Source organism: Excalfactoria chinensis, chromosome Z, assembly GCF_039878825.1.
Source record: "Excalfactoria chinensis isolate bCotChi1 chromosome Z, bCotChi1.hap2, whole genome shotgun sequence".
NCBI classification, from domain to species: Eukaryota; Metazoa; Chordata; class Aves; order Galliformes; family Phasianidae; genus Excalfactoria; species Excalfactoria chinensis.
In genome coordinates, this window is record NC_092857.1 from 46916811 (window position 1) to 46938032 (window position 21222).

The 21222-nt window shown below is 38.4% G+C and overlaps 1 protein-coding gene across 9 annotated transcripts in view; it reads left to right on the forward strand.

The window, feature by feature from the left end:
* Window positions 1–21222, forward strand: part of PAM (peptidylglycine alpha-amidating monooxygenase) — a 119745-nt gene that overhangs the window by 6028 nt on the left and 92495 nt on the right. For 3 of the 9 annotated variants that reach the window (XM_072360226.1, XM_072360229.1, XM_072360233.1), the window contains exon 1: window positions 18739–19001. The exons of 4 other annotated variants lie outside the window; for them this stretch is intronic. The gene's annotated coding sequence lies outside the window, so the exon portion shown is untranslated. Of the gene's footprint in view, window positions 1–18738; window positions 19002–21222 lie in introns of those variants that run through there. 2 more of the 9 variants (XM_072360227.1, XM_072360230.1) reach the window with 1 other exon arrangement.

Below are 21222 nucleotides of genomic sequence, written 5' to 3' on the forward strand. Positions count from 1 at the left end.
CTGTTGAACACAGATTCCTTGTCCCATCCTCAGTTAGATCAGTTAGTTGGGAAACTATACGGACATCAAAGTTGGTTGCGGCCAAAGGTTAAATCTACAACAGTGCTTATCTTTTGGGAATTGTTTCTGGTTCTGGAAAGCCAGAGGTTATTTTGCTTGTGTAGAATTGTTTCTCCTTAGATATGGTTTATGGATCTTTAAGCTAAATATTTTAATTTAATGAACTGAAAAAGACTGCAGAGCTCATTAGATCACTTTATATGCATTCAGGAATTTGTTTATAAGGGAAAGGTTGGGGCGGTGGGAGGGAAGAAGGAGAAGAGAAGCTACCGTTCACTTTAAACCACCACTACTCTGTTTCAGACTTCCATTAGATACTCTTGGTTTTCCATGGATTGAGAGTAGTTGAATTTATTTAGTTGATTTTAATTCTTTTCTATGTATTCTGTACCCTGAGCTCAATTTAAAGAACTGGATTGCATGATACTAAGAGTCCTAATCTCATTGTGGGAGAGATTAGGATTTCTGTTGGATTTTAATGCATCTTTTTTATCCTGATTCAAACAGATAGATTTTGCTTTTTAGTTGCTTACTGATGTTTTGGCTGGAACAGTGTTAATGTATTTTGATCATAAAATTATTAATTTTGGGTTGTTAATTTAGAGTAATACTTTCAGAAGACCTTGCAGTGATACTTAATTCTAGGAAATACAGTTAAAATGTGCCATGGCTTTTATTACTTGTGACAGTTGATGAGAATGTTAATTAAAGTGTTATCTCTTTCTTTTCATTTCTTTTTTGACAGCAAAAATATGCTTACTACTGTTTTCTTTTTCTTACTCTTTTGCTTCACCCCTTGGAGGGATAATTTTCTCCCCGTGAAATTTATACAAAATCACAGAATGGAAAATATTGGAAAGAGCCTTTGGAGTTTATATAATGTGTACAGCTCCATACCCCATGTAAGCAAGGTCAGCTTAATCTGGTTGCCTTTGACTGTGTCTGGTTGGATTTTGAATACGTCCATGAATGTGGACTCTGCATTTTTCTCTGGGTAGTCTGCTCCCATGCTTTGACAACCTTATAAGAAAGCATCTTGTATTTTGTTTTATGCCTCCAAATGGGCTTTGTGCTACTAATCACAGCTGTTTGAGCCTGTCAGTTTAGTCATTTCACTAGACTGTTTTTTTGGACTGTTTTTTATCACATTAACTATGAGGACATTATAAGAGACTGCAGAATGCACATAGCTGGGTGATTTTAGTCTGTGCGCTTAAAAATAATGGTTCCCCAAAACAGTATGTTCTGTAGCTGTTCTGGAAATTCAGAGAAGGATAGTGGAGGTTCTGAGTGCATCTTTTGTATCTTCCATAAAGTCACAAGCTGTGATGGTAGTGGCACTGTGAAGGTAACCTTAACTCTTATTTCATATAAACTAAGGGCAGTTATGTTGATAATCACGATGAAAAATAATCGTTTTTTTTCTGACTGTAAATGGTCAGTAATGTTTATCCATGTTTGCAAGCATTAAGGCTTTGGGATCTCAGCCACCCTCTTCCCCTGCCACTGTTTCCCCATTTCTTAGCTTCCTATTGCTGACACCTTCAGCTGTTGATCAGCACAGACATCTACTTAAACATGCAGATTTTAGTTCCAGCCGGCGTATCCATCCCAAAATATGCCGGATAGGTAGGACTTGGTACATCAGTGTAATCTACAGGCTGCCGACAGGTGTCGCTGCGGACTAGTGCAGCGCAGACACTCCTCTGGGAGGGTACTGTATCCACTTTTTGCAAAACAGATTGAAATTGTATATTTTTTATGAAATAAGAAGAGCATATTAAAGAATATCAGCTGAGCATTCCAAGATTAGGAGCATTGCCTCTGGCCCTTGCACCAGCATTTTGGCAGAGATCGGTTTGCTTGATGAAGACTTGTGTAAACAGGATTGTCCGTCCTCTGCCAAGGTAAACTCTTCATTTTCAGATAGGAACACAGTAGGCATTTCTGTATGGTGTTGGCCTAACAATGGTTGGTAACTGATGGAACTTTGTGCTCCCACTCTGCTATTCAAACTTAGTACTGCTTGCTCCACTGTTGTTAACCCATTCTATGTGGGGTGTGTAGGTAGAAGAACTCACAATTGTTGTTTTAGTTAAGTATTAATATGATCTACTAAACTAGCTCCATAAAAATAATGTGAGGTATGCTAAATCCATGTTACCTGGTTTTCAGCTGTCTACTTCTGGATAGCTTGTCCTGTGAACCATTATCTGATTAAATATAAGATGAGAGTACCTCACCATTGCTATAGACCTTATGATAGACCTTATGGCTGTGTGGGCAGCAGGTGCAGTAGGCAGTACAGCCAAGTGGTTGCTACTTACCAGCTGCTGCTTACTAACTGTAAACCCTGACTCTTTGGAAGAGTTCCAGTGTATTCCAGGTGTGACCAGATGTTTTCCAAGTCTTGACCCCAGAGAGGGGGTTACTGTTTATTACCCAGTTATTTGCTTAACATTGATAGCCTACAGTGTAAGGCTGTATGCCATCCAAGAGTCAGTATGATTTCTCTAGCTGTCAGTTCTTCCAGTGCCATAGCCAGAGTCACCAATTTGACATATTGGCTGTTTCTCCCATACCTTCGTTAGGATCGCAAGGCTTGCTGAGCTATTTTAAAGGTTTCTGCTTTCCATTGCTGTTTCTCTTTCACAATATCTTCCTGACTGATCATTGAACCGTGCATTCTGTGTCTGCTCTTGGGTTAATTGCTCATATGGCATTTATTCTGGGTCCGGAATGGAGACAGATCAGATTGTGGATGGTCACTGTCATTGCCCAGGCCAATCTGTGCTATTTTCTCCTGTAAAGAACTGTTTAGGCCAGAAGAGGCCATGCAGAAATGCACCACTTCCATTTCATAGTACTGGTCTGCTGTGCCTTCCCTATGGGCTGACTGCAGTCAATTGGCAGTACTCACTGTAAAACTGGGAGCCCTGTTATTAATTACCTTGGTTCTTTGAGTGACTCTTTGTTGCAGCTAGGACTGAATAAGCAGCCTGGATTTTTAGCTTTGCACTGATTGGATCAACCTCCAAGACCAAAAGTCCAGCTGTGTATTTAGCTTGTCCATTTTGTTATCATGGGCTCCAGTGAGCTTTATTTGATGCTACGACTTGAAGCTTGAAAGGCTTATTGGCTAGATTGTGGCCCAGAGCTGCTTCGTGGGAAACAGTTTTTTCTTCTTCTCTTTTTTTTTTTTTTTCTCTGCATTTTTGCCATACAGATTGTGATTTGTGTAGTTGACTCAGACATAATTCAGTGAAAACCCTGCTGAATTGTCCCTCCAAATTTTGCTACTTTGTCAAATTTCTAAATGTTCTTGGGATGAATGACCTAGGCATGATGATGTGTAGTCTCAGCAGCATCACTCAGTGCTTCTCCCACTTCTTACTCTGTGGGGCCAGTATTCCTTACAGTAATATGGGTAACATCATACAATGTCTTAGGCTGGAAGATCATCTAGTTCCAACCCTATGCTGTGAGCAGGGCTTCCACCTGCTGGAACAAGCTGCCCAGGGTCCCTTCCAGTCTGGTGTTCAATGCCTTCTGGGGTGGGGCATCCACAGCTTCTCTGGGCAGCCTGTTCCAGTGCCTCACCACTCTCTGAGTGAAGAATTTCCTGTAACATCTAAGCTAAATCTCCCCTTTTAGTTTAAAATGATTTCCTCTTGTCCTGTTGCCACACTGGAACAGGTTGCTCAGGAAGGTTGTGGATGCCCCATCTCTGGAGGCATTTCAGGCAAGGCTGGATGTGGCTCTGGGGCAGCCTGGTCAAGTGTTTGGTGACCCAGCACACAGCAGGGGGATTGAATCTAGGTGGTCATTATTTAACCCAGGCCATTCTATGATTCTATTACTGTCAGACTGTGTAGAAAGTCAAAGTCAATTTTGCTCTTTTTTTTTTTTTTTTTTTTTTTTTTTTAAATAAGCCCTCTGTGTGTTCTGAAAGACTGCAGTGAGGTGTTCCTGGAGCCTTCTTTTCTCCCAGCTGAACAAGCCCTTAACTTTTCTTCAGTAGAGAGGTGTTCCAGCCTTCTGATTATCTTTGCAGCCCTGTTCTGGAACAGAAGCTCTGCATCCCTCCTGTACTTAGGGCCCCAGATCTGGACATAGCACTGCAGATGGGGTCTCATGAGGGCAGAGCAGAGGGTTGACAGTCCTCTCCCTCTCCTTGCTGACCACTCCTCTTGATGCAGCCCAGGACACAGTTGGTAGGCTTGTTCCTACCTTTTTGTCCACAAGAATCTCCAAGTCCTTCTCTCTTTCTTGATGTCTTCTCTCAGGCTGTACCTAAGATTGCCCTGACTCAAGTGCAACACCTTGCACTTGGCACTGTTGAACCTCATTAGGTTCACGTGGGCCCACTTCTGCAAACTTGCTGAAAGTGCACTTGATTTCACTGTCTAGGCTGAAGATAAAAAACACCAGTCCTAAGATATACCTCTGTGAGGCATCATTCATCAAAGGCCTCTTCCTGGTCATAGAGCTGCTGACCACAGCTCTCTGGCTGCATCCATCCAGCGAATTTATTTTCCACCAAATAGTTCACCCTATAAGTCCCTGAAAGTGACCTATGGAACCATGGCAAAGGCCTTGAAGAAGTCAAGTCAAGTGATGTGTATCAGTCTTCACTTCTCCATAAAGTTGAACGACTTATAATGCAGGAGAAATATTACAGTATTCCAAACATAGGCTATCAGCCCGTGGCAGACTAGGGGGACAGCACCTGCTGGCCTCACATGAGAATGCAGATTTCTCTTGCAGTTCCTCAGCAACTCTATTGCTGAGGATAAGCACTGGATTGTATCATGGCTTCAGACTCAACTCTCTTGTGAAGGCTGACAGTCAGGTCCTACAGTTATGAGGCAGCCTGATCTGGTGATCAGTAGCCATCTGTCCTTGTCTGGTAGTGGTCAGATACTTTTCTTCATCAAGTGGGGCAGCTGAATGAAGAGCAGGATTCCAGAATTATTTCAGCCTCAGATGGCTGCTTAGCTGTGTGGGTGATCTCTGTATCTTCTATGCAGCCTATGCTGTTCGGAGGAGTGCCCAAATCATCAGGAACTGTACCTGCTTCGCCACAATAGAGGTGTGAACATACCTCTAACAAAACCTCCATGTCATGGAGGTTTCTGCCTGCCAGCAAGCCATGCTCTGTGTATATTCACCACAAAAGGCAGGTGAGAGCCATTTCTATTATCACTGATCCAACGAGTGACTTCTTTCATAATCTCTCCAAAAGGCATTAATTTTCATCAATTTATTTTAAAGCTATTGGGGTAGGACGCTGTGGAGTAATGTGTTCTCAGTCCCTCTGTCCTTTAGAACCACTGCTGTTTGTCTGCTCTAGTGTCCAGTGGAACACAAGGCTCATTAGCCCTCTGTGTCACTCAGCTACCCAAATGCAGTCAATTGGTGTGGATTTTTAATGACTTGCAGTGTACCACAGTGACAAGATTGGGGTAGGTAATAGGTACTGACATGTTCACCCAGAGAAGGGAAAGAGTGCAATCAATCTATCAGTTATCTTTTTTTGTTTGTTTGTTTTTTGTTTTTTGTAGTCTGTTTTTTCCCTTTTGCTTATTTATACCTTTTACATAAAATAGGTTTCCTGTCTGTTTTGTCTTCTGGGACTTCAGATCTGGAGTAAAGCTGAAAATGTCTGCTTTTTGGCTAACACTTTTCAGGTTTATCTATACAGAGTTTATATATAATGATATGTCACCTCCTGAGATGCTTGACTAATCTCTTTCATTGCATAAACCAGTACCCTGCATAGGCCACTGTGGGACACTTCAGCACAGTCCCATACACCAGCTGCCCATACTTACACATGGGCTACACAGACCTTAAGTTCAAGGCCCAGTAGAACAGCTGTGGCTTGTTCAAGTTCACCAGGTCCTCAAACAAAATGTCTGCCTCATAGCTACCAGTCCTACCCTGTGGTATGGCAATTTTGTAATGATTAGGCTGAAAGTTAAAAAGAAAAGAGATAATGAATGAAAATTTTCAGAGCAGTGCTTGTATTTAATGTAATAAAATTCTTTTTTGGCACATAGGCTTTGCTTCTGTTTTTCTTGTGCAGAAAAACAAAATTAAAACAAATAATAAAAGAAACCCAGCCAATAATTTGGAGCTGCTTCTGGAGACTGACTGCTATTTTAATTCAGTGCATTACTTTGAAAGGCAGCCAGTGTTTTTAGTCTTCTAAAAGTAGTCTAAATGGTGTGCTGCTTAGACTTTTTTTTTTTCCCCCTAAGAGTTCATGAGGATAATATAGGTAGCTTCTTTATCTTTTTCTATTCTTTATAGGTACTTCCTTATCTATGTTATTGTATCAGTTAATGTGCTATAATTGCAATCATGATGCGCTTCAATGGAGATCCGGGGAACATATAGTAAATCAGTGATAAATTCAGTCTCTATGCATGCCTCAGTTGGCGTTGGCGTTTGAATCTATGATAGCTTTGTGAGTTTAGTTTGTACACTGTAGGAATAATATTTGTTGATGCCGTATTGTTTCCTTGATATCCTTTAGCCTGTGAGAGCTTCCTATTTTTATCTGTAATAGCAAGAAAGTTATGCATTCATTTAATTACTTGTGGTTATTTCTTGCAAGAGCTGCTGATTCAGCTAACCCTAATTGCAAGTATATATTTGATATATGCTATCCCTGTAGATAATTGAAATAAATTTATTTTGAAAAATCTATTTTAAGGAGGTGTAGCTTTCCTCAGATGTCTCTGATTCTTATTAGACTATGACTTGATCATGAAAGAGGATCTTTTATGTGTGGAAATGTGTGGAGTTTTGGTTTATCCCGTTCTATTTGTTTGGGAGTAAATATTAGCTTCTAGCACCAGTTGTCTCACTTTATAAATAAGTACCAGAAGATTTAGGCAAGTACTAGAAACCTTGTTAGTTTTCTCAGTGGGTTTATTATGGGAGTCTTTGTTTCTTAACATCCTGTATTTTACAACCCTGAACTTCAGTAAGACGCCTGAAAAAAATTACTACTTATAGGAATCTAAACAGAAAACTGTGTTCCAATGTAATGAGTCTTTGGTTTTACTGAAATATCCTTGTGCTTCGTGAGTTTCTTTCCACTGTTTTTTGTATAAAACTTGCATCTATTCAGCAGTCACAGAAATGTGCATCTAACTGTAGTTGAGTTAGTGTGTGCTGTAGGTAGGGGATTTAGTGGCATATCTTAGAGGAAGTATGTATTCCTATGGCATGTTTTGAGAAAGCATGTACTCAATACTGCATGAACTTTTCCTTAGCTAGGGTAGGATCTAAACGATTAACACGGCTTTCAAAGATGTGTGCTTCGTGAGAACTGTATCATTTAGTCTGCAAGTTCTGTTTAAAATGTTTTTTAGTGCATAAATTAAACTAAATATTTATGCAGGTATTGTTTGTTTCTTTGTTTACTGCTTTTTACACATTTCATGTTAGTTGCTGTGGGTTAGTTATTAGTTAAATTGAGCTGTTCAATTCATTTTTGGAATTGCTACCCTAGATCCAGAAAGTGTTACTAGATAGGAAACAAATCTAGTAGATCTGTCTCACTCCTTGCCCTAGCTGGCTTCTATGCAAGTGTCACTGTAGGGAAATCATCTTCCATTACAGATGCTTCTTTATTGTCACCTCTTTCATTTGAATTGTGTAAAATTAAAATTGAAAAACAAGCTAACAAACAACAACAACAACAACAAAAAGTTATAAAACTGCTGGGACTGATATTTTGGAGAAAAAGGAAGATAGAGCTTTAGGAGAGTGCAGAGATATTAAGATATTCTCTTGGGTCTGTACTGGTGATGAGACACCTTAGAATATCTGTACCAAGGCTTACAGAATTGCAGTTACTGATTCCCAACTCAGAGTAGAAGGTTTAGTTTCAGTGTGAGGGATTCTGGATGAGGTTAGCTGTGTAGTATCTTGTGGCAGAGACTATTAGAGTGAATCAAAAGCACCTTGCCTTGATCCAGCATATTCCATTAATTGTGTTAAAATTGGTGGACTTACTGCCTAGGGCTTTATAGCCTAGCACCTTACTTTTTCAGGATCCTATATGATAGTAAAAGAATAAGGTGGTCTCAAGGAGGTTTTAAAATGAATTTGTACTGGAAAACCAACTTCAGCAAAAGAGTGGAAAAATGCTTCAGATACTGCAAACTAAGGACTTCTTTTTTTCTTGTGAATACAGAAGCAATGTCAAAATGTTGAATATGACTTGTATAAAATACTGAATGTACAGTACTTTCCTAATGTCAAGCTAAAGAGTTTTCTGAAAATGACTTGCAAATAGAAAGGATTAATGATTTAATTAATCTCAAACTCAATTCTCTTTATTTGCATAAGTGCAGTTTTCTGTCATCTTCAGGCAATTTGCAGATTTTTTGCAGCTATAAAAAGTGTTCTTGTTATTTAGCTGCTTTATTAGGCCACTTTTATTCAGATTGTGTTCTGACTATTCTTTTAGGGGACCTGTTTGCACTAAATATGCCTGCAAAATAGACTATAAATAATTTTCTTGTTATACTTGAGTGATTCTTGTAGAATTCCTATTTTCTGTAGAATATAATACGAGAGTTTCTCATGGTTCAGTTCTTATGGTGTTGGCAGTTTCAACTGTAAGATGCTGCCTGTAGTTACAGAGGTCCACTGGTACAAATCTAATAGACAAATGTGCACCAGAAAAGGGGTAACTGTGGCTTAAAACCACCTCTGTTGTTGAAGTTCTTGATGCTGCCAAGGTCTTTCTGGAGGAAACTTAATGAAAACTTCTGTCTGTGGGCAGAGCTGCTTGCCTGTCCTGTCTTTTATTTCCTGTCCCTGTGACTTGGGATCTCCATCCTCCCTGCTGTTAGCCAGCCTGTCCTTTTTCTATGTTGCCCTGTTTTTCTTTTTTTTTTTTCTTTTTTCTTCAGCCATTTTATTTTTCCCTGAGAGTTGTTCTGCTGATTATTTCTTCCCTCTAGGTACCTGGACAGTCCATTTGGTTTTGAATTGGGACATTTCTGTTATAATGACAAGGGATTTGCAGAAAACAAAAACAAACAAAAACCAAACAGTATAAGAGAAAAGGAATTTTGTCTGTTAGTTGAGATACTGGGATCTGGAGCTAGATGTTGCTGCTTTGAAGTGTTGTTGGCCTAGTTTTCTACAGTTTTTGTTTCATTTTTGTTCTGTTTATAGTTTGAAATTTGCACCTTTTTTTTTTTTTTTTTTTTGCACTTGTTTTACTTCTGTCATGCAGTACTTTCATTTAATATGGACTAGTTTTGTAGCTTTTCTTTAATCATCCAAGCTAGGGAAATCAACACTGAGGCACTGCTTTATTGAAAGCTAGAAGGCCATTATTGTAAACTATATGCTCTCTTTATTTAGACTGACCTAAGGTCTTGTGTTTGTTTGTATTAGATGTGCGCAGGAACAACTATTCTTGTTAAATTGAATATATTTTTGACTAGAATGCAAGAGTTGTTCTATCAGTCAATGCTAACAATCTCTGCTCACAGAGGTGCCACGATGTCTTATGGTTATTCTGCTTTTTGGCTAGAGCAAGCGAGTTTTTCCATTTGAGGATGTTCAAACCATGAAGATCTCCATCTGTGTCTTATTTCATCTCTTTCATTTTTGCTAAGATGACTTGACCTAGATACAACTGTGTCAGCTTGCTTAGGAAAAAAGCTGAGTTTGTGTGTGAGTATAAATTCTTCTCCATCACCTGCTGACCTTGTTACACTCTGCAGACTGAGGTCTGACTTGAAGGTGTGTTGGCATACTTGCATCCAGAACTGGTTCTGCTTTGTTTTAGAGTTGCATAGTGTAGTCTGTGAACAGTTTTGCCAATCATGTAGTAATGGCATGGCCTATTCTTGTTTTCTGTTTTTTGTTTTTAAATCTTGAGATGGACTAAGTGGCTACATGTACTTGTCTAGCTGTTCTTTCATTCTGCCTACTGAGCTGGAGAGAAGGAATAAGTTGGAAAAGTGTGGGAGTCAAGAGAGTGGGTGGCTTGCTAATCGCCATGGCAAGCAAAAGGGGCTAGTCTTGGAAAATTAATTCCATTTATTGCCAATTTATTTAGCATTTGATGGTGAGCACCTGTAGGTGTTCAGTAATCTCTCACTGTAAAGCCTTGCTGATGTTCAGAGGAAACCTGTACTGTTTCTACTTTGCAGCCACCATTCAAGTGTCTGTAAGGCTCAAAAAGAACTACCCTGGAGACTTTTCTTCTCTGTGCTGAACAGTCCACGATGTTCCAGTCTTTCACCATCTTTTCTTACCTTTGATGGAGATGCCCATGTCTCTTGTAAAGAAGAACCCAGAACAGGACTCAGTACTCCAGCTCTAGCCTCACCAGCCCTGAGAAGAAGAGAACAATCCCCTACTCTGATAAGCTGAGGATACATCTGCAGCCACAGTTGGTCTTTTTAGCACATCAGTGGTTCATACTCAACTTGCTGTCCATAAGGATGCCCCCGTAGGTCCTTTTCTCACAAGCTGTTTTCTTTCCCATGTGCAGGACTTTCCTTTTCTTTTAGCTGAACTTCATAATGTTCCTGTCAGCCCATTTCCCCAGGTAAGCAATATCTCTCCCCTTGTCTAGCCTGCTAGGCATTTCATTGTGGAAGCCTGTGAAGCTGATAAAGTATAATTTGTTGTTAGTGAATTCATGCTGACTTCTCATGATTACGCCCAGAAATTGTTTCCAGAATTAGCTGCCTCACCATATTCCCTGGGTTTGAAGTGGGGACGACCATCTTGTTGTTCCCTGGGTCTTTCCTCCTAGTGTTTTTGAAGGTGGGGTTGCTATATTAGCTTTACCTGGGTGCCTTTCCCAGCCACATAGTGATATCTACCAGCTCCTTCAGTACTCCTGCATTCCATCAGGGCTCACTGGCTTCAGTTTACTCTTAAGCATTCCCTGACCCAGTCATCTTCTGCCATCTTAATTGCTTTGGACTTTGCACATGGGTGCCCATACCTGGAATGTAGTTACTTTTCATATGACATTTCCTCATGTTTTCCTAATGCAGAAGGAGGCCAAGAGTTTGGCTAAAATAAAACATCCTTGTCTGTAGGCATGAAGTATTTTATGCTGTAATTGAGTGGGTTTTATTCTGATGGCGGTGACCTCTACTGTAGCGGTATCATTCCTGCTCTGTGTTAACATTCTTCTAGTATGTGAGGGTGGAGATGTGGTCAGCTGTCTGTCTTGGAGCACTCTCCTCTGCCTGCTATTGTTGATTTGACAACAGGATAATATGCTTTTAAAGAGATGTGATATTTAGGGCAGGGTATGCATCCTAGGCAGGTACTTGGGCAGTTATCTTGAGCCCAGTAGCTCTTGTCAATTGCATTTTTTTCATAGAAAATGGACTTAGGTCTTGCCAACTCTTCAATTTCAAACTTAAATGTTGTTAATGCATGCTCAAAGAATGCTCCTTGAACCCAATAAAGCAAATACTATAACAGTCTGTATTTTTGTCCTTTATTTAATGTAGCTTTTGAAAAAAGGAAGGTAAGAGACTTTATAATGTAGCAAACTATTTCTCATCTTAAAACAATTCTAGCATCTTGTATATGTGAATTCTCTAAGGCTGTTTCACTCGATGTACATAATCTGTGTTTGTTTTTTCTTTTTCTTGCTCTTCAGATCTACTGCAGATATCTCAAAGCTTAAGTATATGCAGTTCTATTTTTCTGTGAATTATACTCTAAGTTGTCTCATTTTTATGAACAAGGAATAGGGAAAATCATCTTGTCACACATCACCAGATAGGGTTAAACCTGGGATATCCAACTTGGTGGTTGTAGTTTTGACTCATTTGCAAGCCATAACTAAAACAGTGGAGGTTGTCACCCTTTGCCCCCCCCTTAAGGAGCTATGTGTTGTCAGGGAAAATAAACACTGAAACGTTCTGAGGATGAGGATTTGGGTGTTGATGTTCTTCTCATTGTTCAGAGATAACAACTGAAATGAGTGTTCAGCAGTGTCACTACATGGTGCTGCCTGAGACAGCAGTACACTTCCCTGAAACCAAACCAAAATATGATTTACTAGAATCGATACGCTGGCTGATATTGTGTGTTTAATAGTTACCTGCTATAGTAGCTGATTGTTTTATGTTCCAAGCAGTCTGATTTGCAATAATTGAAGAGCAGTGGCATCATCCATATCGCTTATAGTTTTGTTAAAACCATTTGCTATTTTTTGGTGAAATTCAACTACAAAATACCCTCCTGTAACAATCTGTTTATTTAAATTGGCATTAGAGACAAGTATTGTGTGCAATAGCTAGCAGAAATGGATTTAGATTTGCAGCTAAGTGGGTGTTGTTAATCTTCAAAGAAGATCTAAGAAATCAGATGGATCTTGCAATATCTCCATGTAGGTAGTAAGTCTAAAGGGGTTTGCTTAAGGGTCTATTAAATTACTTTCCTTAGCATGCTATGTCTTTCCAGTTTAAGAAAATATTTATCCTAATGCTGTTTATGTTTTCTGCACACTGCCAAACAAACTTCCACTTAAATTACTAGTCCTCATCAGAAGCAATTTAAATTCTTTTTTAATATTTTCACATGGAATTCTAAATTTGCATTCTTTTTGCCTACATAGGTATAGTATGTGTGGGGCAACTAAGCGAGTCAAAATAACACATGATCTGTTTTCTTATATCAATGTTTTTCTTCATAATATGTGAATTCTTTTTGGGGAGAATGTTAGAGCTGTGTATTCTGTTCTTGTGACAGTTTTGCATGGATTGCTGTAATTTAGTGCTTTTATTTTCCTATTTGTGGTACAAATTTTAAATTGACTAGTTCAAGTTTGTCTGTCGTCTTCTGATAATGTTGACTATTTCAAGTCATTTGTAAGGGAAAATAAACCTTTCAACATAATCTGTGTTTGATCACCTGCAGGGCCTATGTGGAAAAACAAATGACAGTGTAAGGTGATGATTTCACTGTCAAGTCTCCACTGAGTTAATTTAGGGAGTGCCGACTTGCTAACCTTGCTTGCCAAATGTTCCATAAGGCATCCTCTTGTCCTGAGTAAATATTAATGTTTCCTTGATCAAGATTTACCTTTTATATTTCTGTCTAAAAGTTGGATAGGAGCAAGTGGGCATCACAGATGCTGTGCGCTCCTACTGTGAAGTATCCAGTACTGAGATTTACAAGCTCCAAAGTACTGTGACACAGTAAATCAATTCAACTTGAAAACAAAAGAATTCTAATCTACTGAGCTTGTCTCTTCCTCGGACTCTTCTTAGTTACAGGAAAATAATTGCAATTATAAATCTAAGTTTTCTTGTGCATTCCTTCCAGCTGGGATTTTGCTTATCTGGAAAATTTAACTTGCTTAGTTTAGAATGTCTCGTGTTTGTCTGACAGTCTTAGTGTTTGAGGCTGGGAATATCCATGGCAAAAAAATAACTCTTGTTCTATAAGCAGGTCATATGCTTACCCAATTTTGTGTAATAAAAGTTGGAGGCATCTTTAAAATGCAGTGAAAATAAGCAGAATCATTCTTGTAGAGAAAAAATTCTTACTGAAGAAAAACAAAATATACACAAAACATGAGAACTTCATGAGATTTAGAAATGACATAAACCTATTATGTCTCTTGAAGTAGAAGTGTTAAAATTTTGTGGATAATGGTGGAGTGGATTAAGGAACAGATATTTGGTTCTTTCTAGTATATGGCTGTTTTTCAATGTGCTTAAATCAGCTCTCACACTAGCAAATCAGTGAAGAAATAGCATTTAGTGGCAGAAGGATAACCTTATTTTAGGGATAAGCGAGAATATTTTTGCAATGCGTGGATGAAAAGCTTTGCTGTCATTCCCATAGGCAGGGCTGCAGAAGCTATCTTATAATTAAATGTGCACACATGACAGAAAGGGAGTGGAAGGAGGTTAGTGTGCCTTTTTCTGTATCTGCAAGGAGCAGTTGGACAGAGCAACATCAGGGTATTCTTAGATGATAGAAAATTGTGATTTGTTTTGAAATTCTCGTCTGAAATGCAGAAAACTAAGAGAAACAGTGGAACTAGTGGTGGTAAATGCCTCGTTATTCACTGTCAGGGTGTAGTGAACTGCTCCATGCTTAGAAGTAAAAGTAGATAGTTTGTGTTGATATTCTCACATCTCTGATACATTTCTTCAAGGGGAAGTTTTGTTTTGTGCAGAAATACTGCAAATGTTCATCTTCAGAGGTGAGCTTGATCTGTAGGAAAGATCTACTGAACGTATTTTTTTACTACAGTTTTTCACATGTAGGTATATCCATGCAAGTGCCTGAGTACATGCTGTTTGTGTAAGTAGGGTTGCACCATGACTATTTTAGAAATGTATAGTCCTGTCTCTCTCTGATTTTTCGCTTTTTTTAGCTAATCCCTGGCTATTGCCTAAAGCAAACTTGCCCAGGCTGGGGACACTCTGTTCAGAACCCTAATAAAGTGGTTCATAGATGGAGAAAAATAGAACGTGCTTCAGGTGCTTTGAAAACAATTTTGCTTCCTTTTTTTTTTTTTCCTCTCCGTTTATTTATTTATTTATTCTTTCTCTCCAGGGTGTACTGTGAGCCCTGGCTCTTATTTTTGCCTGTTGTCTATCTGTCAGTGACTGCCTTGAAGAGATAGGCAGTGGTGGCGAAGGTCATTCTAGAAACTGTGTTTGGTCCTTTCTCCCACCATTGCAATATCAGCAAAGGATGTGCGTTAGATACATACGGATAGATTGGTGAAAAAGATGGACATAAAGAGCTAGGAAGGCCTTTTAAAACGAACAGAATTTAAGAATATGATGTTGTGATTGCAAAAGAATGCATGCTAATCTGTTTTCTTATTTTTTTTCTTTCCTACTCTTTCTATTGCTGTTGAAATTAGATTTTGGTGATTATGGAGGATTACAAGCTTAAGAGTATGAAGAAATGATTGCATGGATCTGCAAAAATGAAATTAAGATTGCTATTGTATACACTGACCTTCATCATCATAGTATCATAGTATTGTGCGAGTTGGAAGGGACCTTAGAGATCATCGAGTCCAACTCCCGGGATTCGAGCCCTCTGTGTAGCAGAGCGGCACTTCTACCCCCTGCTCCACAGGGAGGGATTCGAACCCGGGCCCCCTGGTGTTGCAAACGGGAATTCTACCGCTGCGCCACCGGAGGCACCGGAGGCACACCTTAATTTTCCAATACTTGACTTTTTAATCTAAAGAAGGAGTTTGTGTGCTGTTCTCTCATTGTAATTTGCAATCTCATTCTAGCATATGTCAGTGCCTTAACGTTGTGCCTGTCTATTCATGGCTGAAAGTACCATGATTGCTTACTCTTTCTCTTCTTGGAACTCACACTTAGTTAGCTTAAATGAGACTCTAAGAAGTATGCAAAATGATCTGCTGGAATTTTGTTCTCTTTTTCCTGTTTTCTTTTATCTCTTTTCCCTCTCTCATTGTCACTCGTACTTTCACCTAAATTGGTAGAGATTTTGTGGAGACTTCAGAACATTGTGTAGGCAAACCTTCATGGCTGACAGTATCAAGTTCCTAAACCAACTTAGACTACTTTCCAAGGAATCATAAAATCATGGAATATCTTGATCTGTAAAGGACTCACAAGTATTACCATGACCAACCCTGCTTTCACACAGGACCACCCAAAATCTAAAACCTTTGTCTGAGAGCAGTGCCCAAATACTCCCTGAACTCTTCCAGCAGCACATTCCATGCCCAACACCCTCTGGTGCAGACCCTTTCCCTGGCCCCCAGCTGCCCCTCCCTGACACAGCTCTGTGCCATTCCTTGGGCCCTGTTGCTGTCACCAGAGAGATAACTGAGAGAAGATTTCCATTATGGGTTTTTTAAATAAATATAAAATGTTCCTTTTCTCCAAAGAACAATCTACTGCCTATTCTTATTTTGTTTATAAATCAATGAAGTGAGTTAGCTTGAGAACCTGAGGAAAGAGATTTTAGAATTTGCCCAGCAAAATACATCCATGGGAGATTTTAGCTGAAGAAACAAAGATAGTGCCTTTGTTAACAAATCAAGACATGCAGGTGATGGTTTTATTGGAATTATTTACTTTTATGTCCTCTGGGGGCATGGGTTTCACTTGTTAGTCATTGCAAATGCTGCTCTTCCTCTTCTCAAAACTGGAAGAAGTCTGGTAAAAGTGTTGTAGATGAATGTTGCTTTAAAGCCTGTGTGTGACTTGGCAGTTGAAGATCATGGAGGTTTTCATTTTCATCCTTTGTAAGTACATTACTACATTTTCAACTTTGCTATGAAGAGATTAATGCTTCAATTGCTGATCAGTTGCTATGGCCCTTTTGGTGTTTGGGCGCACTGACAAGCACTAAGAAGCTTGTTAAGTCAGTCTCTGAAGGGGCAGAAAGAGGCTGTGTGGGTTTATGCTTATGTTTTGAGCTGCTGTTTGTTTCTGCATCTGCTCATCTGCTAAGATGATTGCTGTTCATGTTCTCTGGGGTCCTAATTCCATCCCAGCGGAGAATTAAAAATAACTGTTTGTGGCTCTCTTCATGGTTGTAGTTAAGAGTGAATTTACTTGAGAAATGTCTGTAGAACTCTGTGATAATTCTCCAACTCTTTTTTATTTCCATTCTATACTTTTTTTTTCTTTTCTTTTTTTTTTTTTTTTTTTTTTTTTTTTTTTTTTTTTTCCTGATCTGTACATAGAATTTCATGCATTAAGCAACAGGGACTGTGATGGAGAGCAATACTTCATGCCTTAGTTTGGTAGTTTAAAAACCAGGCATGCATGCAGAAAGCTTGCTATGGCAAGTCTTCTGTGCATTGTGAATAGTCTCTGTGTTGTGTTTGAAAAAAGGGCACCCCTTAAAACAACAACAACAAAAAGCCATGCTGAATGACAGCTAACTCTTAACGTTTTTGGAATATAAGGGCTAAAATTCTTAATCTACCACATTGTGATTAGAGTTTTCAACCTTCCTGTGGGAAGCGACACTTCCTCACAAGCATTTGATTAATGTTAGAATTGAAACTGTGACGTACATTAAATAACAGCAGCTCTTCTTGACATCTCAAATCAGGGAGAATTCTAACTGATAAAGCATGTCTGTGATCTCTGCATATTGGTGCAAAGCTGACAGCAACGTCTTGAATAGGAGGCAGTTTCGATTTCTGTAAAAAGAAGTAAATATTTCTGCATAGGCAGACTGCAATCTGGCAGAGCCCTGTGCATTTTAACCAGCACCTTGTGCTCAGTATTGGATAATAATGGTGTGTGTGGGTGCCAGCATGGTATGCTGTGTTGTCTTCCCAGGTATAGAGTATGAACCAGCCATCTCAGCTGTGGTATTAAAGAACTTGTATAATGAGTCATCCTATGAACTCTAGGCTTTAGATAAGAAAAACCTAAAAGTGCGGTAGCATTACTGTTGCAGAATTTCATTTATGCATTTATACATTGGAGATTAACCTTTTTCATTATCTAATGCTTGTGGGAAAGGGGAGGTGAGGACTAGGTTGAAACAGAAGCTATTTAAGATTTCTCAATTGTAGCCTTTTAAATTTCTTTTATTTTTTTAAGGAAAAGAATGAAATGAATTTTAAGAGTCTACCTTGCTGTTTTGAGCAATAGATAGGAATGACTGATTCTGTCTTTTCTGGGTAACTACCATATTCAGTTTAAAATTCTTAATTGATTGTAGTGCTCAAGGAGAAGATTACCCTGGGAGATGACTAGGAATGAGAAGCTGAGTTTGTTTGGAAATAAAAACCAGTGTCTTCATGGATCTGTAATTTGTCTGTGTCTAATGAATTCCACAGTAGTACTATGATAGTTAATTCAGATGTATCAGCTGTGATTAATTCACACCACCCCACCCCCTAGCCAATCTGCTACTGTTCCCCATGCCCTTATGAAACAAAAACCAAAACAAACTAGTTGGAATTAAAAGCTAAAACCAACATGAGTGGGTGGAGTTCTCCCCCATCTAAGGCTTGCCTTTTGGCTTCATATAATTCTGATCAAGTTGTTATTCATGTAGTTACTTTGTAGTTTCTAAAATTGGAATGAACCCCAGCTGAGCTATTTGCATGCAAAATGAAGAGGAAGTACTGCAATTTTCTTGAAAGTTTAGCCAAAACTTCATGCTCAGCTCTCTCTTGGCTGTATCATCTCACAGCTGCTAATATTTACATGGGCTTTTTCCTTCCTAAGTGATGCACTCACTGACATAACCGTAGAAACTGAGAGACACTAAGATGAACATGTGACAGCCTTAACATTTTGGAGCATGTCAGTTTATCTTGTACCTGAGCCTCAGTATTAGGATTATGGGTTTTGTTCTGATCGATCTGTTGACACTCAGTTAGACTAGGGCATCTGATACTTAAAGCTGTATCATTACTTTGTGAAACAAACGTCTCAGTGCAATGATATCAACGTGTGCAAATAGAGAAAACAAAATACAAATGCTTATAAAATTGCTACCTGACAGTATTATTTCTTGACCTGTGACTTCTGACAGAGTTTGCAGATGTCAGAAAATGTCAGTAATGGATTCAGGCTGTGACACTTGTCACTTAAAAAGTCACATCACAATTAATAGATTCAGGATTCACTGAGCTTTTTCCTACATGGTGTCACACTCGTTGCATCTGTGACAGCCTTCATTTCCTACTTAGCAAATCGAAGCCTGGTAGCAAGAGCCTCAGGAAGTTGTTAAAGCAATTAAAGGCTTCTTTCTCACAGTACATTGCATGGTTACCATAGTATCCTCTGCCTCCAAGTCTTTACTGATGATGTCAGTATGCATACAGGGGCTATTCAGAGCATCTACATGAAGATGATTCAGCCTTTGCTAAAGATCGTAAGCGTCCCTCCATATGTTCTATTGTCTAGTATCATTTTAGAAATCCATGAGGCTGGAAGGTAAGTGGCTTTTTCTTCACATTATTATTTTTTAATATCCTTACACTGTAAGGCACTGCTTTTTTTTTTGTGTCCTCTGTTGCGTAGTCCACAAAATGCACACTGTGTTTTATTTGAACTAATTGCATAGGCTATGTAAATTAAACTTGGCAAAGTCCAGCTATTCTTCATCAATAAGAAAAAATGCAAACTAAAAAAATATCTAATGAAAAACTGCTTTGCTGTGTAATTAGAGTGCTTTTTGGTGGTTGGGTTTTTTTTGTTTTTTTTTTTTTTTTTTTTTTTTTGTTTTTTTTTTTTTTTTTTTGTTTTTTTTTTTCCCCCAAATAAACTGAAATTACTTGAGCCCTTATTTTTAATGATCAGAAGAGCACACAAAATGTGTAATGGTAGCATCATCAAAGAGAAACAAGTTCAACCTTTAATAGGAAAAAGAAAACACAATAAAAATGGGGGAGGGTGGAGGGAAGAATAAAGGAGGAGAATAGGGCCACATGAGTAAAGGGATAATTATATGGGGTAAGTGTAGTTAAGCGTAGCCTGCATGCAGTTCTGCTTATGTAAAGTGTTTTTAAGTTCTTACTAAAATACAGTCATCCCTCAGCAAAGCAGAGGTTCTGGCTTTTTATCCTGAATAGTGGAAAAGCTTAGTGAAACACTGGAAAAAACTGATGCTGAAAGGAGTGGTCTCGCACATTTTGGCCTTGCAAGCTACGTTTATTGGTAAGCCCACCATGAAAAGCCATTAACTGTTTGGTTTTATAGTTTGATATTTTTTTCCCTTCTCTCAGTCGACTTTTTATGACCATGATTACATTTGACTATTATCGATATTTAATTTTTTTCTGACACAAACCCCCCACAGAACTAAATCCAAACAAACAAGCAAAAAATCACCAAAGCCACCACCACGTAAAACAAAGCACACACCAAAAAAAACCAAAAACAAAATAGCGACACCAGAACCAGATAACAACCCTGCAGGAGCTAAGCTGTAGAATGATAACAAGCATTCCTTGTGTTTGTTTTTGCGGGTTTTTTTTGTTGTTGTTGTTTGTTTGTTTTTGGTTTTTTTTTAATGCCTTAATCTTGGTTTTATAGTCTCGATTTCGCTACATTGAAAATTCTGTGGGGTTTTAGTTATGAATGAAAAATTTGTGCTCTACATTTACAATTAAAATAATTTCTAGTATTGGGAGAGAGTCAGGGATAAACTATTGGTGCAAGAGAAAACAAATTTGTAAAAAGTTGTTTGTTTTTTGTAGCAGCATAATGTACATTAATGCAAATTAAAACAGTGGATTTTATGCAAGCCACCAGTTTACTCCTTTTTTTTCCTCTTATCTTGACAGCTTGCAAATATCTTCTTTCTTTCGCTTACCTGTATTATTTTGTGCGCTCTGACCACAGTGTCTGTTGCTTTGATTAGATAGTGAATTGTCTGGGAATGGCATCACTGTTTCTAAAGTGAAGTACTTAGTATGCCGTGCCTATTAAATAAGGCACTTAGGCAGTCTAATGTTATGTCCAAGATGGGGTCAGGAAGCACTATTAATCATGGTAGAAGAGATACATTAGGAGAGTTAGACTGTCTGGTGACAATCATGTTTTATTCTTGGATTTTTTTTTCTCTCAGTCCAAGTAGCTTAAGGATTTTTTTCCTTTCTAACGCAAAAATACCTAAGCTGTTCTTTTCTCTACTACTGCATCATTACTGGATATTAGTATAAAGAGCAACTTTAATTTTCACATTTGAATATTAATTTTGTATGGATTACAGCACATTACATTATGTAATGAATTTAGGTGTTCTGTATATTTTTACTTTAATCTGGAAGGTTAGCCAGCATGTAAGGAGAGAAAAAATAGTTGGGAATGGAATATTGAACTGTTAACTATATTTAACTATTACAGTTATTTTGAAATTGCTTTGCAACTTTCACGAAAAATCCATAGCTTTTAACATATGGTTAACTGTAAAATATTTACATATTTAGGCACATTAAAGATCCATTCATAATTTTTCCTGAATTGTTAAAATGAGAATATTTAAGAATGAGAATATTTAAGATCATGCCAGTGAGTTCTAAATTGAGTTTATAATTTTATCCTATTTAACCTAGATACTAATAATTACTCCTGTGGTATGCTTACCCTCTTGAATGAAATCATTAGTTTCAGATACAGCTTTCTGTAGTATGGGCTAGCAACAGTTGATGTA